This window comes from Macaca fascicularis, chromosome X (genome assembly GCF_037993035.2).
Source record: "Macaca fascicularis isolate 582-1 chromosome X, T2T-MFA8v1.1".
Taxonomy (NCBI): Eukaryota; Metazoa; Chordata; class Mammalia; order Primates; family Cercopithecidae; genus Macaca; species Macaca fascicularis.
The window spans coordinates 41,352,115-41,370,848 of NC_088395.1; the positions used below are offsets into that span (position 1 = coordinate 41,352,115).

General features: G+C 45.1%; 1 long non-coding RNA gene across 1 annotated transcript; it reads left to right on the top strand.

Annotated features, from left to right (window-relative positions):
• Window positions 1-6,431: 6,431 nt before the first annotated feature.
• Window positions 6,432-17,234, top strand: LOC123571257 (uncharacterized). The gene is made up of 3 exons (XR_006695437.3): window positions 6,432-7,385; window positions 9,230-9,276; window positions 17,036-17,234. It is a non-coding gene; the product is annotated as an uncharacterized lncRNA (long non-coding RNA).
• The last annotated feature ends 1,500 nt before the right edge of the window (window positions 17,235-18,734 follow it).

An 18,734-nucleotide genomic window follows, 5' to 3' on the forward strand; every position in this document is an offset into this window, starting at 1 on the left:
GATGAAGATGTTAGCTTGAAATACAGTGAAACAGAATTTTTGTAATAGATGGAAATCTAAAAGGCCCTTACTGATGTACAGCATGTACTAGAAATTGGCTTATACTTCCCAACAATTTTACATGGGTGAGAGTCTCACCGTTCTTTGAAGTATCCGATATGAAGGATGGTTGAACAGTGGAAGAATGAGCAGGATAAAAGTCAAGTGTGTCAGTAGTCCAAGTAATGGTAAGTATGTACTTAGGGAAGGAATCAAGAATGTATTTGGGCCAGGTGTGATGATTGCATGGTCCTATGGTGAGTGCTAGCTTACTCGGAACCTGAGGGGCAGGAGGATTCCTTGAGCCCAGGAGTTAAAGTCCAGCCTGGGCAACATAGCAAGACCTTACCTCTACAAAGAAAAGAAAAAAAACAGGTAATAGACATCTATGCTTACCATACACACTGCTGCAACAGGCTGCTACCTCAAGTGCATAGGTGTTTGATTAGTTGTCGTACTAGCAGTTTGGTATGTTTCAACCTCTAAGGAATATGTGTATTCAGCTTTTGTTTCACTGTAGTTGAAGGTTTGCAGTATGATTTAAGAATTTTTTGCACTGTAAGGAAGTACAGTTCTGGATAGTTAACCTTTGTCCAGTCATGAACTCAAGCCTAAGTTTTTGGAGCAGAATTTTGAAACATGGCCATGTGTATTTTGAAGATAGAAAAGATGATCATACTTCGGTCTCAATTTAGTCAAACATGGAAAGGTTTAGGATGGCTAGATTGAATAGTCAATGGCTGAAAATGACTCGTGAAGTTGGATGCTAAAGAAGAGTTCAAGTTCCCCTTCATGTGAATGATGAGGAGTGAACATGACAATCAGCTTGGGGGAACTGCCAGAATTTGAGATTATTTCTAGTCTAGCATGGTTAGGATTATGGTGACAAATTCAGTACGTTTATATACTACATTAATCTGGTTTAATTACACTTAAATGCAGTTGTCACTCCTGTGCACTGTTTGTGTTTCCTGGATTCTTGGCTGAATTTCAAGATTTTTAAAATGGCTTTATAGGAGCTATGTCTAACCTTCATGCTTAAAATGTTTCCCTTGCTCCTATGCTCTAAGTGACCTGCTTGAATGGCCACAGGCTTGCTCTTTGGAGTTCAGTGACTTAATACATTGTTGATAGGGCTTCACTACTCCCAGAATACAGAGGTATCTACTTACTGTAGGTACAGGGCATTGAAAGTTATAAGACTATCTTTGGGTTTCGCTTTCTTCTGTTCCATTCTATTTTTAATACAATTATGGGTATATTTAAACCTGCTTTGTTGCTTCGTGTCATTTCAGCTTATGATCTATTTTTCAGCATGTTTAGTGTCATTGTTTCTAATGTGGCTGTCCCTTCTATAATGACTACTCTTTAATTTTTTTTTTTTTTTTGAGATGGAGTCTCGCTCTGTTGCCCAGGCTGGAGTGCAGTGGCATGATCTTGGCTCACTGCAAGCTCCGCCTCCTGGGTTCACGCCATTCTCCTGCCTCAGCCTCCCGAGTAGCTGGGACTACAGGGGCCCGCCACCACACCTGGCTAATTTTTTGTATTTTTAGTAGAGACAGGGTTTCATCGATTTAGCTAGGATGGTCTCGATCTGACCTCGTGATCTGCCCACCTTGGCCTCCCAAAGTGCTGGGATTACAGGCGTGAGCCACCGCGTCCAGCCTAATTTTCTCATTCTTCATTGATTTCTTTTTCCTCTGAGTTTTCTCTGCATACACCTGACTGGGTTTTCTTTAGGATAATTCTGAGACAGGACTTTCTTGACAAAGCACTGTTTAGTTATATTATGAAAGGGTATTTTGTGACTTGGAAAGATGTTTATTATGGGAGAAAAAACGGACCAATACGATTTAAGAGCAGGAAATAGGTGTCTCAAAACGAGATAAAGTCAGCAATTCCACTCGTAGGAGGATTCTACCCAGGAAAAATGAAAATGCTAAGTATGTGAATGTTTTGTAGCATTATTCATGGTAACCAAAAAGTGGAAACAAAAATGTCCGTCAACTGGCAAATGGACAAACTAAATATATACATAAAATGAGGCACTGGTAATATCTCCTCTCTAGGGGACCAGCCACATCTCCAATTGCCTTCCCCCTCTTCAAAGGATCATTAGGCAGGCTATCAGTACGTGACACATCTATATTCTAAGGCATTCTGTGGCTGTATTTCTGGTTTTTGTCCTTTACTGTGTGAAGCAGATAAATCATGGTTTATTGGGTATTTACTGTCTTCCTTGTTACATCGAAGATGTTTCATTTTTCGAGAGAAGTAAAGCGCCTCCTATCTTTCGCTGGAAATCCTCCATTCACTTCCTTTTCCACTCATTCTATTCACAACAGCCCATCTCATTTACCTAACAGTCAACATTAGTGGTGTGCAGAATGGTCCCTGAACCTCTCCTCCAGACCTCAATCACCTGATGGGATCTTTTAGTGCAAGGCGAGGGTTGACTTAGGGTGCAATCAAAACCTGATTTGGTGTCTGAGTATTGGCACTGGGAGATGTAGTGATTAATATAGATTAGTCTTTCCTCTCTTGGAACCTAGCCATTTTCCTTTTGTGTTTCTCCAACTTGGTGTTGCAACATAAAGTACCTGGGAAATGATTCTAGGGCAACTCTCCTAACAGGATCCTCCACCTCTGGGGTTTTCTCAGGAATCTGTGGTTTTAGTTTTGGTTTTTGCCTGTGTTTTTATTCCTAAAGCTCCCCAGGCAATTCTGATACAGCAGGCTTAGGTGTGGAGTCCACTGTTCTCTCCCCTTCTTTTTGTCATCTGTTTCAAACTTAGCATTGCCGTGATCATGTTTCTGGTTCTTCATGGTGGAAGCATCTCTATATTCCAAATTAAAACACTGCAAACAAATTAATGGCATTCTATTACGTGGCCCCTATGGTGTGGTTCTAATCTACCATTGCAGCTTTAACTTGCTTCCCAGATCTTATCCTGTAGCTGAATGTCATGCTACTGTCTATACAAATCCTGTGCTTCTGCCTCTGCCTGTTTTTGCTCACCATGTTCCTTTTAACTAGAATTGGAGCTAAATTAATGTTTTAAAATATTATATATTGTATTCAGAATATTAAGCTGCTGGCTGGGCATGGTGGCTCACACCTGTGACCCCAGCACTTTGGGAGGTGGGTGGATTGCCTGAGGTCAGGAGTTCAAGACCAGCCTGGCCAACATGGTGAAACTCCGTCTCTACTAAAAATACAAAAAAAAATTAGCTGGGCATGGTGGCAAGCGCTTATAGTCTCAGCTATTTGGGAGGCTGAGGCAGGAGAATCACTTGAACTTGGGATGTGGAGGTTGCAGTGAGCCAAGTTTGTGCCACTGTACTCCAGTGTGGGCAACAGAGTGAGGTTCCATCTCAAAAAAAGAAAAGTCTCTATACACACACACACACACACACACACACACATATATGTATATATAAAGCTGCCATTTACAATTACTAGTGACGGAGAACATACTTGCTCTGGTGGGTAGAGAAAAAAGTAGGTTACATCTCAGTGTGTAGAATGATCTTAAGTATTTTGAAAATACATAGAAGACCAGAAGGAAACCTGCTAAAATATTAATAATTTTTGCTTCTGGTTGAAATTATAAAGATTTTCTGCTGCTTTATCTTTTCCTGAGAAAATTTTATACAATTAAAATTATTTTCTTTTTTTTTTTTTTTTGAGACGGAGTCTTGCTCTGTTGCGCAGGCTGGAGTGCAGTGGCCAGATCTCAGCTCACTGCAAGCTCCGCCTCCCAGGTTTACGCCATTCTCCTGCCTCAGCCTCCCAAGTAGCTGGGACTACAGGCGCCCGCCACCTTGCCCGGGTAGATTTTTGTATTTTTTAGTAGAGACGGGGTTTCACCATGTTAGCCAGGATGGTCTTGATCTCCTGACCTCGTGATCCGCCCGTCTCGGCCTCCCAAAGTGCTGGGATTACAGGCTTGAGCCACCGCGCCTGGCCAATTAAAATTATTTTCTAATAAAACGGTATAGATTCACAGGAAGTTGCAAAAACAGCACAGAGAGGTTCCACTGTACCCTTCACCCAGTTTCCCCCAATGGTAACATCTGGCATACTGTAGTATGAAACCAGGAAATTGCCATTGGTACAATTCACAGACACTGTTCCAATTTCACCAGTTTTACTCATTTGTATGCACTCGTGTATGTAGTTCTGTGCAGTTTTATCATATGTGTAGATTTGTGTAACCTCCACAGAAAGGTTCCATCATGACAATGATCTCCCTTGTGCTACTTCTTTTTTTTTTTTTTTTGAGACAGGGTTGCCCAGGCTGGTGTGACCATGGCTCACAGCAGCCTCGACCTCCGGGCTCAAGTAATCCTCCCACCTCAGCCTCCTGAGTAGCTGGGACTACAGGCATGTGCCACCACCCCTGCCTAATTTTTAAATTATTTGTAGAGATGGGATCCCACTATGTTGCCCAGGCTGGTCTTGAACTGAACTCCTCAAGTGATCCTCCTGCCTCGGCCTCCCAAAATGCTGGGATTACATGCGTCCACAGTGCCCAGCCTGCTACCTCTTTTTAAATCCTATCAGCCCCCTTCCTGCTTCCCTAACCTGTCCCTAACCCCTGACAACTTTGTCTGTTTAACATCTCTAAAATGTAACTTAAAAATTGTTACATAAATGCAGTACGTGACCTTTTGAGACTAGGTTATTTTGACTCTGATCAAAAAAAATTTTTTTTTTTAGATGGAGTCTCACTCTGTTGCCCAGGCTGGAGTGCAGTGGCGCGATATCGGCTCGCTGCAACCTCTACCTCCAGGGTTCAAGCAATTCTCCCCAAGTAGCTGGGATTACAGGTGCACGACACCACACCCAGCTAATTTTTGTATTTTTAGTAGAGGCAGGGTTTCACCATGTTGGCCAGGCTGATCTCGAACTCCTGACCTCGGGTGATCCGTCCGCCTCGGCCTCCCAAAGTGCTGGGATTATAGGTGTGAGCCACCGTGCCCGGCCAGTTTGTTCTTTTTTATTGCTGAATAGTATAGATATTCCGTAGTTTATCCCTTCAGCCATTGAAGGATATTTGACTTGTTTCCAGTTTGTGACTTACAAATAAAGCTGCTATGAACATTCAGCTACATATGAACCTATATACAGGTTTTCGTGTAGACATAAGTTTTCATTTATCTGGCATAAATGCCCAAGAGTACAATTGCTGGGTCGTCTGTTAAGTACGTGTTAGTTTAAAATGCTGCCGAACCATTTTTCAGAGTGGCTGTACCATTTTACATTCCTACCAGCAATGCAGGGCAGATCCAATTTCTCTGCATGCTCACCAGCATTTAGTATTGTATTATTATTATTATTATTTTTTTTGAGACAGGGTCCCACTCTGTTGCCCAGGCTGGAGTGCAGTGGCCCTATCATGGCTCACTGCATCCTTGATCTCCCAAGCTCAAGCCATCCTCCCACCCCAGCCTCCTGAGTAATTGGGACCACAGGTGTGTACCAACATGCCCCGCTAATTTTTTTTTTTTTTTTTTTTTTTTAAGAGATGTGGTCTCACTATGTTGCCCAGGCCAGTCTTGAATTTCTGGGCTCAAGTGATCCTCCCATCTCACCCAGCACTCTCAAAGTGCTGGGATTACAGGTATGAGCCACCATACCAGGCCTGTCATTATTTTTAAATTTTGGCCGTTCTAATTGGTATAAAGTAATATCTCATTGTCTTAATTTGCATTTCTCTAATGGCTGGTGATGTTGAACATCTTTTCATATGCTTATTTGCCATCCTTGTATTCTCTTTGGTAAAATATATATCTATGTCTTTTGCTCATTTTTAAATTGATAGTTTTTTACTGTTGAGTTTTGAGAGTTCTTTATTCTAAGTACAAGTCTTTGTCAATTTGCAAATATTTTCTCTCAATCTAACTTGTCTTTTCATCTTAACAAGGTCTTTTGCAGAGCAAATACTTTTAATTGCTCTCAAACATTTAAAAGTTTGATGTAGTCCAGTTTGTCAGTTTTTTGTTTGTTTGTTTGTTTGTTTTGAGACAATGTCTCATTCTGTCACCCAGGCTGAAGTGCAGTGGTGTGATCTTGGCTCACTGCAACCTCTGCCTCCCAGGTTCAAGCCATTCTCGTGCCTCAGCCTCCCAAGTATCTGGGATTATAGGTGCCCACCAGCACGCCCAGCTAATGGCTAATTTTTGTATTTTTAGTAGAGATGGGGTTTCACCATGTTGACCAGGTTGGTCTCAAACTCCTGACCTCAGGTAATCCACCTGCCTTGGCCTCCCAAAGTGCTGGGATTACAGGCATGTAATGAGCCACCTCGCCTGGCCAGTATTTCTGTAGTGGCACAATCTTGGCTCACTGCAACCTGTACCTCCTGGGTTCAAGCGATTCCCCTGCCTCAGCCTCCCAAGTAGCTTGGATTACAGGTGTGCACCACCACACCCAGAAAATTTTTGTATTTTTAGTAGAGACAGTGTTTCGCCATGTGGGCCAGGCTGGTCTTGAACCCCTGACCTCAGGTGATCCATCCACCTCGGCCTCCCAAAGTGCTGGGATTATAAGCGTGAGTCACTGCGTCTGGCCGCAATTATTTTTATCTATATAGTAAGTCTTAAAATTGGGTAGGAGTGATTCCTCTCACTTTATTATAGTTTTGCAAAAGTAATTTAGCTCTTCTAGTTCCTTTGCCTTTCCACATAAATTTTAGAATAAGCTTTTTTTCTACAAAAAAACTTGCTGGGATTCTGATGGTAATGCTGCTAAACCTATAGATCAGTTTTGAGGAGAATCGACATCTTTACTATGTTGGGTTCAAAACTTTTTGTTTTTTATTTATTTTTATATTTTTGAGACAAGGTCCAGTCTTGCTCTGTCACTGGGCTCAAGCAATCCTCCTACATTAGCCTCCTGCATAGCTGGGACTACAGGCACACACCACGCCTGGCTAATTTTTGTATTTTTATTTTTAGCAGAGACAAGGTCTCGCTATGTTGCCCAGGCTGGTCTCCAATGCCTGAGCTCAGGCTATCCTACAACCTCAGCCGCCCAAAGTGCTGGGATTACGGGCATGAGCCACTGCGTCCAGCCTAAACTTATTTTTATGTTGTGAACTTAGAATAGCCAACCAACAGTAAAGATTACCTAGTGCTTCCTAACATGAGATTCTCCTATTTGTTCATCCTAGGATCGTGCTCCTCTGTGGAGCAAGTGCCTCTATGAAAAGCCACATTTTGTGACGAAAGTGCATGCAGGAATATTCAGGAGTCCAGTGTGTAGTCATGGCAGCCTTAGGTATTTGAGAACGACCGACCCTCCTGCTGACGACAACCATAACTCATGCAGGCATGAGTCTGTAAGCATTCTTAGTCTGTAAGCACCTTTTGGAAGGTTTCCTATCTGGGACAGAGAGAGACGCTTTCTAGTAGTCAATTAAGTAAGTTAATAACTGCCTGGGCAGAAAATGCAGTATTCAGCTAATCCCAAACTTGGAAGGAATTTTCTACCTTTTCAGTTTCATCTTCTTAAAACTCATCATTTTGAGAGTACTTTGGAGTTACTTGAATATTAATTCTCAGCATGCATTCAACTTAATTACCTTAATGTCCCAGGATTTTAATAACGCTTAAAATTTCCATGTCAATTTTCATCAGGGAACCTTGTCCTTGAATGCTGCTGCTGTGACTTCCTGTAGAAGTTCTTTAATTGGAACACACTTGGGCAGAGCCTTCCCTTTCATATGGAGCACAGAAGCAGCTGCCATGCTCAATTTGCAGTCCTCTTTATTGCACAGGGATTTTTTTTTTTTTTTTTTTTTTTTTTTTTTTTTTTTGAGATGGAGTTTCCCTCTTGTCGCCTAGGCTGGAGTACAGTGGCGCCATCTTGGCTCACTGCAACCTCCGCCTCCCAGGTTCAAGCAATTCTCCTTCCTCAGCCTCCTAAGTAGCTGGGATTACAGGTGCCCGACACCACTCCTGGCTAATTTTTGTAGAGACGGGGTTTCACCATGTTGGCCAGGATGGTCTCGAACTGACCTCAAGTAATACACCCACCTCAGCCTTCCAAAGTGCTAGGATTACAGGCGTGAGCAACTGTGCCCAGCCTATACAGGAATTTTGAAGAAATCTACAGTGTTAACAGAACCCGTGGTATAAATTTATCCCAGGTATCAGTGTCACAAATATGCTTTGCGTCTAAGAAACATGTTTTCTTAGAAGCAACACTAGGAAAACTATGTGATTTCACTTTTGCCCACCACAGGAATGAAGTCTTACTGCATTTATTAGCAACACCCATGGTTGAATCTTTTTTACTTATTTTCTTTTATCCAACCTTTTCATTTTCTTGCATGGACATCTGAAAGTTACCTCCAGGCCGAGCACGGTGGCTCATGCCTGCAATCCCAGCACTTTGGGAGGTGGGCATATTACCTGAGGTCAGGAGCTTGAGACCAGCCTGGCCAACATGATAGAAACCTCTACCAAAAATACAAAAATTAGTCGGGCCTGGTGGTGCACACCTGTAATTCCAGCTATTTGGGAAGCTGAGGCAGGAGAATTGCTTGAACCCAGGAGGCAGAGGTTGCAGTGAGCCAAGATGGTGCCACTGCACTTCAGCCTGGGCGACAGAGTAAGACTCCGTCTCAGAAAAAAAAAAAAAAGTGAGCCAAGATCATGCCATCAAGACAGAGCACCTGGGCGACACAGCGAGTCTCCATCTCTCTCTTTTTTGTTTTTTCTTTTGAGGCGGAGTCTCACTCTGTTGCCCAGGCTGGAGTGCAGTGGCGCAATTTGGGCTCACTGCACCCTCTGCCTCCTGGGTTCAAGTGATTCTCCCGCCTCAGCCTCCTGAGTAGCTGGGATTACAGACACACACCACCATGCCTGGCTAATTGAGACTCCATCTCAAAAAAAAAAAAAAAAAGAAAGAAAGAAAAAGTGTACTGTTTTGGCTTTTTACCAAGCAAGAAGGAATATTTTGAGACAGGAGAATTTAGATTTAATGGTGATAATAAAAAGAAGAATGGGAGGAGGGTGAGTCTTACCTAAAGTTTGGCAGCAGAGTAACCCAGGTCATCCTATTCATTTCCTGCTTCGGAGGAGTTGGGATACAACTCTTAGGTTTTATCTCATTTTACAGGGAGGTGGGGTTTTATCTTTCGGAATTGTTTTAGAAACAATTGTTTTATCTTCCTTACAGAAGCGCATCAAGACTGGATGGTTCCTATGACTGTATTCTCTACTAAGGTAGATAAAATAACTAATGAATAGTAGTGTCAATAGAGTGGACACAGCTATAGACTTACTATGTCTTAATGATTAAGCAGTCAAAATAAAGGTGTTGCAAGATGTGTTAAGTACTAGAAGACAAGTATGTATTTTGGAAATAGCTCTGTTTAAAACCCCAAGAGAGGAAGTAGTGTCACTCCAGCCATATGTGTGCCTTTTCTTCTCTTAGAAGCTTTCAATTTTCAGCTGGGCATGGTGGCTCACACTTGTAATCCCAACACTTTGGGAGGCCGAGGTGGGCAGATCACCTGAGGTCCGGAGTTCAAGACCAGCCTGGCCAATATGGTGAAACCCCCGTCTCTACTGAAAATACAAAAATTAGCTGGGCATGGTGGTGCATGCCTGTAATCCCAGCTACTTGGGAGGCTGAGGCAGGAGAATCGCTTGAACCCGGAAGGCAGAGGTTGCGGTGAGCTGAGACCATGCCATTGTATTCCAGCCTGGGCGGCAGAGTAAAACTGTCTCAAAAAAAAAAAAAGAAGCTTTCTGTTTCTTCCTAGTGGAGGAGGTATGGAGTGTTCCTGCAGTGGCATGATCTCAGCTCACTGCAACCTTTGTCTCCCAAGTTCAAGTGATTCTCCTGCTGCAGCCTCCCAAGTAGCTGGGATTACAAGCATGCGCCACCACACTCAGCTAATTTTTGTATTTTTAGTAGAGACGGGGGTTTCACCATGTTGGCCAGACTGGTCTTGCACTCCTGGCCTCAAGCGATCTACCTGCCTTGGCCTCCCAAAGTGCTAGGATTACAGGCATGAGCCACCACACCCAGCCTAGTGCCTCTGTTTAAGGCCAAATCTTCTATTTGTTTCTCAGGAAACTAGCGCTTGTGCTTGTCTGTCATCTATTCACGCATCATCTCTATTTCCCACTCTCCTGGCTCACTCCCTTAATATCACCCATCTTTTTTTTGGTTGGGGGCACAGTTGAGGCACAGAGTCTCACTCTGTCACCCAGGCTGGAGTGCGGTAGCACCATCACGGCTCACTGTAGCCTTGACCTCCTGGGCTCAAACAATCCTCCCACCTCAGCCTCCCAAACTGTTGGAATTACAGGCATGAGCCACGGTGCTCGGCCCAATATCATCCATCAAGCCCTCTTGATCTCATGTCCCTCTGCAGCTTGCTGCTCTGTTTTTTTTTTGTACTGCCCCCTGCTTCCTGCAAGACCTCAAATCCACTGTGTCTACTTCCTTGCCTTATTTTTATTCTACTGTAATCAGCTTTTGTCATCCCAATGAAGTGGCTCCTATTAAAGTCACAGTCGGCTGGGCATGGTGGCTCATGCCTGTAATCCCAGCACTTTGGGAGGCCAATGTGGGTGGGTCACGAGGTCAGGAGATCAAGAATATCCTGGCCAACATGGTGAAACCCTGTCTCTATTAAAAATACAAAAAATTAACTGGGCTTGGTGGCTGGCACCTATAATCCCAGCTACTCGGGAGGCTGAGGCAGGAGAATCACTTGAACCCGGGAGGTGGAGTTGCGGTGAGCTGAGATCGTGCCACTGCACTCCAGCCTGGCAACAGAGTGAGATTCTGTCTCAAAAAAATAAAATAAAAAAAAGTGATAGTCACCTATTCTTTGTCGTTATACTAGGTCTTTCAGCAGCACTGTACACTTAGCACATCCTCATGGACACGCTTTAGTCCCTAGGTTTCCATGCGTGCACACTTCTTGGTTCTCCTCCTCTTTGGCCTCTCATGCCTGGCCCTCTTCCTCCTCACAACCCAAATATTAGACAATATATCACAAACAAATATTAGAGACCCTCGGGGTTCAGTTACTGACCAGCCTCTCTGACTCTAGTCTCTCCCTAAGTGCCTTCACCCATCTTTGTGGCTTTGGATATCATCTCTTTTAATGATTTAATGTTTTTTTTTCTTTTCTTATTTTTTTTAATTTTTTTTTTTGGAAACAGAGCCTTGCCCTGTTGCCCAGGCTGGAGTGCAGTGGTGAGATCTCGGCTCACTGCAACCTCCGCCTTCCAGGTTCAAGAGATTCTCCTGCCTCAGCCTCCTGAGTAGTGGGGATTACAGGCATGAGCCACCATGCCCGGCTGATTTTGTATTTTTAGTAGAGATGGGATTTCACCATGTTAGCCAGGCTGGTCTTGAACTCCTGACCTCGTGATCCACCCACCTCAGGCTCCCAAAGTGTTGGGATTATAGGCATGAGCCATCACACCCGGCCAGATGCATATTTCATGTGGAGTTTATTCCTAGGTATTTTATTTTTTATTTTTATTTTTGAGACAGAGTCTCGCTCTGTTGTCAGGCTGGAGTACAGTGGCATGATCTTGGCTCACTGCAACCTCAACCTCCCAGGTTCAAGCGATTCTCCTGTCTCAGCCTCCCGAGTAGCTGGGACTACAGGCACACATCACCATGCCCAGCTAGGTCTTTTATATTTTTAGTAGAGATGGGGTTTCACCATGTTGGTCAGGCTGGTCTTGAACTCCTGACCTCAGGTGATCCACTCGCATCGGCCTCCCAAAGTGCTGGGATTACAGGCGTGAGCTACTGCGCCTGGCCTTTCCTAGGTATTTTATCTTATTCATTGTGATTATAAATGAAGTATATTCCATTGTATTTTCTAACTGGTAATTGTATATATGAAAATAATTGAGTGTATTTGTATATATGAAATTAATAAGTGTATTTTATTTTTTGCTACCTTACTGTAAGAATTTTCATATTAGGCCGGGTGTAGTAGCTCATGCCTGTAATCCCAGCACTTTGGGAGGCTGAGGCAGGTGGATCACGAGGTCAGGAGATCGAGACCAGCCTGGCCAATATGGCGAAACCCCATCTCTGGCCGGGCGCAGTGGCTCACACCTGTAATCCCAGCACTTTGGGAGGCCGAGGCGGGTGGATCACCTGAGGTCAGGAGTTCGAGACAAGCCTGACCAACATGGAGAAACCTCGTCTCTACTAAAAATACAAAATTAGCTGGGCGTGGTGGCGCATGCCTATAATCCCAGCTAATGGGGAGGCTGAGGCAGGAGAATTGCTTGAGCCTGGGAGGCGGAGGTTGTGGTGAGCCGAGATCGTGCCATTGCACTCCAGCCTGGGCAACAAGAGTGAAACTCCGCCTCAAAAAAAAAAAAAAAAAAAAAAGAAACCCCATCTCTACTAAAAAATAAAATAAAATAAATACAAAAATTAGCCAGGCGTGGTGGTGCACACCTGTAGTCCCAGCTACTCAGGAGGCTGAGGCAGAAGAATTGCTTGAACCTAGAGGCAGAGGTTGCAGTGAGCCAAGATCGTGCCACTACACTCCAGCCTGGGCAACAGAGCGAGACACCGTCTCAAAAATAAATAAATAAATAGATAAATAATTTTCATATTGTTTATAGTAGTTTCTCAGTTACTTCTCTTGGCTTTTCCAGGTTCACAATTATATCATCTGCAAATAATGATAGTTTTACTTACTCCTCTTCAATTCTTAGACTGCTACTTTATTTTCTCTCATCTGATTGTTTTGGTTAGTATCACCAGTACAATGTTAAATAATAATGGTGAATTCTTCTGGTGTTTCCCCATTTAGGCATGATGCTGGAATAATGTTAAAAATGTTAAGAGGAGGCCAGGCAAGGTAGCTCATGCCTGTAATCCCAGCACTTTGGGAGGCCAAGGTGGGCAGATCACTTGAGGTCAGGAGTTCAAGGCCTAGCCAACATGGTGAAACCCTGTCTCTACTAAAATTACAAAAATTAGCCAGGTATGGCGGCTTGCGCCTGTAATCCCAGTTACTCGGGAGGCTGAGGTGGGAAGATCTCTTGAACCCAGGAGGTGGAGGCTGCAGTGAGCTAAAATCGTGTCACTGCACTCCAGCCAGGACAACAGAGAGAGACTCCATCTCAAAAAAAAAAATGTTATGAGTATCTCTTCATGTTTTTAGTTTTTATTAAGAATAGGAATTGGGCTGGGCTTGGTGGCTCATGACTGAGCACTTTGGGAAGCTGAGGGAGGCAGATCACCTGAGGTCGGAAGGTCGAGACCAGCCTGATCAACATGGAGAAACCTGGTCTCTACTAAAAATACAAAATTAGCTAGGCATGGTGGCGCATGCCTGTAATCCCAGCTATTTGGGAGTCTGAGCCAGGAGAATCGCTTGAACCCGGGAGGCGGAGATAGCAGTGAGCCAAGATCACACCATTGCACTCTAGCCTGGGCAACAAGAGCAAAACTCCATCGCAAAAAAAAAAAAAAAAAAAAAAAAGGAATTTAGGCCAGTAGCTCATGCCTGTAATTCCAACACTTTTCAAGGCCAAGGTGGACAGAACACTTGAGGTCAGGAGTTTGAGGCAATCCTGGCTAACATGGTGAAACCCTATCTCTACTAAAAATATAAAAATTAGCCAGGTGTGGTGGTGCACACTTGTAATCCCAGCTGCTTGGGAGGCTGAGGTGGGAGGATCTCTTGAACCCGGGAGGTGGAGGCTGCTATGAGCCAAGATCCAGACACTGCACTCCAGCCTGGGTGACTGAGTGAGACTCTGTCTCAAAACAAGACAAAACAAAGCAAAAGCAAGCAAACAAATAATAGGAATTTAATTTGTCACATGTCTTTCAGTCTTTATGGAGATAGTTTTATTTTTTTCCTTTCTAGATTTATTAATATACTTAAGTATTTTCTTTTTCTTTTTTCTTTTTTTTCAGACAGAGTCTTACTCTGTCGCCCAGGCTGGAGTGCAGTGGCGCGATCTCGCTCACTGCAACCTCCGCCTTCCAGGTTCAAGTGATTCTCCTGCCTAAGCCTCCCGAGTAGCTGGGACTACAGGTGTGTGCCACCACACCCAGCTAATTTTTTATTTTTAGTAGAGATGGGGTTTCACCATGTTGGCCAGGCTGGTGTTGAACTCCTGACCTCAGGTGATCTGCCCACCTCGGCCTCCCAACATGCTGGGATTACAGGCATGAGCCACCATGCCCGGCCTACTTAAGTATTTTCATAGATTATCTAATGTTCAAATAATGCAATATTCCTCAGCATCTGAACAAAAGCATGGAATGGATGGTGGATAGCAAGAGATACTTGTACTTCCTCCCTCCCTTTCCCTGCCTTCTCCAGGGTCCCCCCACATCTCATTAAATGTCATCTTCTTTCACCTAGTCACTCAGGTCAAAGCTGATATAAGTCATTCCTTTTTTCTTTATCATACCACTTGTCATTGAATCTCCTAGGTTCTATCTCCACACCTGCCCACTGCATCATCACCACTGCTAAAATCCTGAGCCAAGTTAACTTCTTCTTTTTTTTTTTTTTTTGAGACAGAGTTTTGCTCTTGTTGCCCAGACTGGAGTGCAATGGCGCAATCTCGGCTCACTGCAACCTCCGCCTCCTGGATTTAAGCAATTCTCCTGCCTCAGCCTCCTGAGTAGCTGGGATTACAGGCGCGTGCCACCACGCCCAGCTAATTTTTGCATTGTTAGTAGAGATGGGGTTTTGCCATGTTGGCCATACTGGTCTCAAACTCCTGACCTCAGGTGATCGGCCCGCCTTGGTCCCCCAAAGTGCTGGGATTACAGGTGTGAGCCAACACGCCCGGCCGAGCCAAGTTAACTTCTTTCCTCATCTGAGCTACTGGAACAGCCTGCTTACCTGGTCTCCCTGCCTCCATCATGACTTACTATACAAGACTCCTGCCAACCTTCCCTCATCCACTGTGCTCCTATCATACCAGCCACCTGTCAATCCTTAACCACGCCAAGTTCATCCTTTCTGCTGGAACCTCCTTTCTTCACATGGCTGTCTCCTCCTCATTCAGGACTCAACTCAAGCGTCACTTCTCCAGAGAGACTCTCCCTGACATCTCTAGCTAACTACTCTAATTATAGAGTTCCAAGGAAGCGCTACAGAAAAGACATCCGTCCCCTGACAGGGCTCTGGGCTAGTCTCTTCCCTATGGGAGATGGGGCAGGAGCTGCTGAGGCTCATGATTCTTCTTTGGCCACCTCACTCCCAGCTGATGAGGGACAGGTCAAGGACAGCCTGTGCTTCCACTGGCTCGTGGTCACTACATGTAGCGCACTCCAGGTAGACATGTTATTCCTGGCTCCCATATTATGAGCTCATCAGACAGCCTCCTCTGCTGTCTTCCTGCCTTGAAAGGATCTAACATGAAAGCACTTTTACTTTCTAAAAGTAAAATGCTCTCTATTCATGTGCAAGAGATTACCACCTCACTGACTGGGACCTTCAGTTAATGCCTTTATGTCTGGGCATTGCTTTCTTTGCTATGAAGTAAGAAGAACCATACTTGCCGTATACAATTAAGAAGTGATCTATTCAGGCCGGGTGTGGTGGCTCACGCCTGTGATCCCAGCACTTTGGGAAGCCGAGGTGGGTGGATCACGAGCTCAGGAGATCGAGACCATCCTGGCTAACATGGTGAAACGCCGTCTCTACTGAAAATACAAAAAAAATTAGCCGGGCACGGTGGCGGGTGACCTGTAGTCCTGGCTACTCAGGAGGCTGAGGCAGGATAATGGCGTGAACCCTGGAGGTGGAGTTCTCAGTGAGCCGAGATCACGCCACTGCACTCCGTCTTAAAAAAAAAAAAAAAAAAAAAAAAAGAAGTGATCTATTCAAAGAGTCACTTGATGACCGAGTGCAGTGGCTCACACCTGTAATCCTAGCACTTTGGGAGGCCGAGGCGGGTGGATCACTTGAGGTCAGGAGTTTGAGACCAGCCTGGCCAGCATGGTGAAACCTTGTCTCTACTAAAAATACAAAAATTAGCCAGGCATGGTGGCAGGCGCCTGTAGTCCCAGCTACATGGGAGGCCAAGGCAGGAGAATCACTTGAACCCAGGAGGTGGAGGTTGCAGTGAGCCGAGATTGCACCACTGCACTCTAGCCCGGGTGACAGAGAGAGACTCCATCTCACAAAAAATAGAAGAGTTGATGATTTCATGGTTCCTATGGACATATAATAGTTGACTGTCACAAAAAATATAACCCTGGCCGGGTGCGGTGGCTCAAGCCTGTAATCCCAACACTTTGAGGCCAAGGCGGGCAGATCACTTGAGGTCAGGAGTTTGAGACCAGCCTGACCAACATGGAGAAACCCCGTCTCTACTAAAAATACAAAATTAGCCAGGCGTGGTGGCACATGCCTGTAATCCCAGCTACTTGGAAGGCTGAGGCAGGAGAATCACTTGAACCCGGGAGGCAAAGGTTGCAGTAAGCCGAGATCGCACCATTGCACTCCAGCCTGGGCAACAAGAGAGAAACTCTGTCTCAAAACAAAACAAACAAAAAACCCAAACCCTGCCCCAATCCTTCCACTACTCTCCCATGGGAGGAAGCTTAGAGCCACCCTGACTGCTCTTCATTTCACCACCTCTTTCTATTAGTCAGTGACCTAAGGCTGCCTCATTGTTTCTGAGCACTGCTCGTGTCAGCTGCTCTTCCGTGCTTGCTTCAGCCTAGACCCCAGAAACAGCTGCCCCTCCGCCTTCATTCTCTCACCCTTCTGTAACAGATATTCCCTTCCACTCCTTCCTTCCTAACAGAACCCCAATTTGGTTCGGGATGGCAATGTGCCTCTCTAAGAATACTTGGCTCCTCAGCCTCGCACCCCAGGAGAGACTTGCCTCCCAGTTCCGGTCAATGTAATAATGGGAGTAGGTGGGAGTCCATGGGGCAGGTGCCCCTTCCCAAACAAAGTCCCACAAAAAGAGGCTTTTGGCTCTGTTCTTTTTTCTCTCCTAGAACTTGGAGTGTGATGCCCAAAAGTGTGTGAACCAGTCTGTGACCACAAAGATGAGAACCGCACGCTGAGATTGGTGAAATGGAGACTTCAGTGAATCTACCTGCAGATGACACGGTGACACCAGTGCCCAGCCTGAGCTGTTTTCTTCTGGCTCTCTTATTACATGAGAAAAATAAACCCCTACGCACTTTGGCTTCATCCCCTGGGCTGTCTATTCTTGCAACTTTGGGGCAGGTTTAAATTTTTTTCTAAATTAAAAATTGGGGCCAGGTGCAGTGGCTCATGCCTGTAATCCCAGCACTTTGGGAGGCCGAGGCAGGTGGATCGCTTGAGCCCAGGAGTTACCAATGAAATGGAATGATGTCTGAGATTTGCTTCCAAATAGAGGGGAAGTGGGTCAGGGTATAGATGAAGCAGGATTGATCATAGTTGACAGTTGTTGGAGTTGGGTAATTGGTAAGTCTTTAAAAAAATATTCTCTTTGGATAAATTCCCAAGCATGTTTTGCGAACACTTGTGAGCTTGGCATTGTGTTATGAATTGATTCTTTTTTTTTTTTTTTTTTTTTTTGAGACGGAGTCTCGCTCTGTCGCCCAGGCTGGAGTGCAGTGGCCGGATCTCAGCTCACTGCAAGCTCCGCCTCCCGGGTTCACGCCATTCTCCTGCCTCAGCCTCCCGAGTAGCTGGGACTACAGGCGCCCGCCACCTCGCCCAGCTAGTTTTTTGTATTTTTTTTGTAGAGACGGGGTTTCACCGTGTTAGCCAGGATGGTCTCGATCTCCCGACCTCGTGATCCGCCCGTCTCGGCCTCCCAAAGTGCTGGGATTACAGGCTTGAGCCACCGCGCCCGGCCTTTTTTTTTTTTTTTTTGAGAGACAGAGTCTTGTTCTGTCACCCAGGCTGCAGTGCAGTGGCTCGATCTTGGCTCACTACAACCTCCGCCTCTGGGGTTCAAGCGATTCTCCTGTCTCACCTTCCCAAGTAGCTGTGACTACAGGTGTGTGCCAACATGCCCAGCTAATTTTTGTATTTTTTAGTAGAGACAGGGTTTCACTGTATGTTGGTCAGGCTGGTCTCGAACTCCTGACCTCAGGTGATCCACCTGCTTCGGCCTCCCAAAGTGCTGGGGTTACAGGTGTGAGCCACCATGCCCAGCCTTTTTTTTTTTTTTTTTTTTTGAGACAGTGTCTCGCTCTGTCACCCAAGCTGGAGTGCACTGGCATGATCTTGGCTCACTGCAACCTTTACCTCCTGGGTTCAAGCAATCCTTTCCCCTCAGCCTCCTCAGTAGCTGGGACTACAAGCGCCCACCACCATGCCTGGCTAATTTTTGTATTTTTTGTGGAGGCAGGGTCTCACTATGTTGACCAGGCTGGTCTCAAATTTCTGGGCTCAAGGGATCCTCCCACCTTTGCCTTCCAAAGTGTTGGGATTACAGGCCTGAGCCACCTGGCCCGACCTGGATCAGTTCTTCTCCACACTGCTAATGGTGCATAATTGCTATCTGCTTAAACCCCATGGTTTGTGGTTCCTGAAACACATTTGTCTTCTCCTAATGTAAATGATTTGAAAAGAAGGTAAAAGGTATGTTGGTTCCAGCCCCCTGCATAGACTAAAAGGACACAAAAGGAAAAGGATGATGTTAGTAAGAAAAGGATTACGCAGCTCAAAAAAGCTGAGCCCAGGCTCCCTTGACTT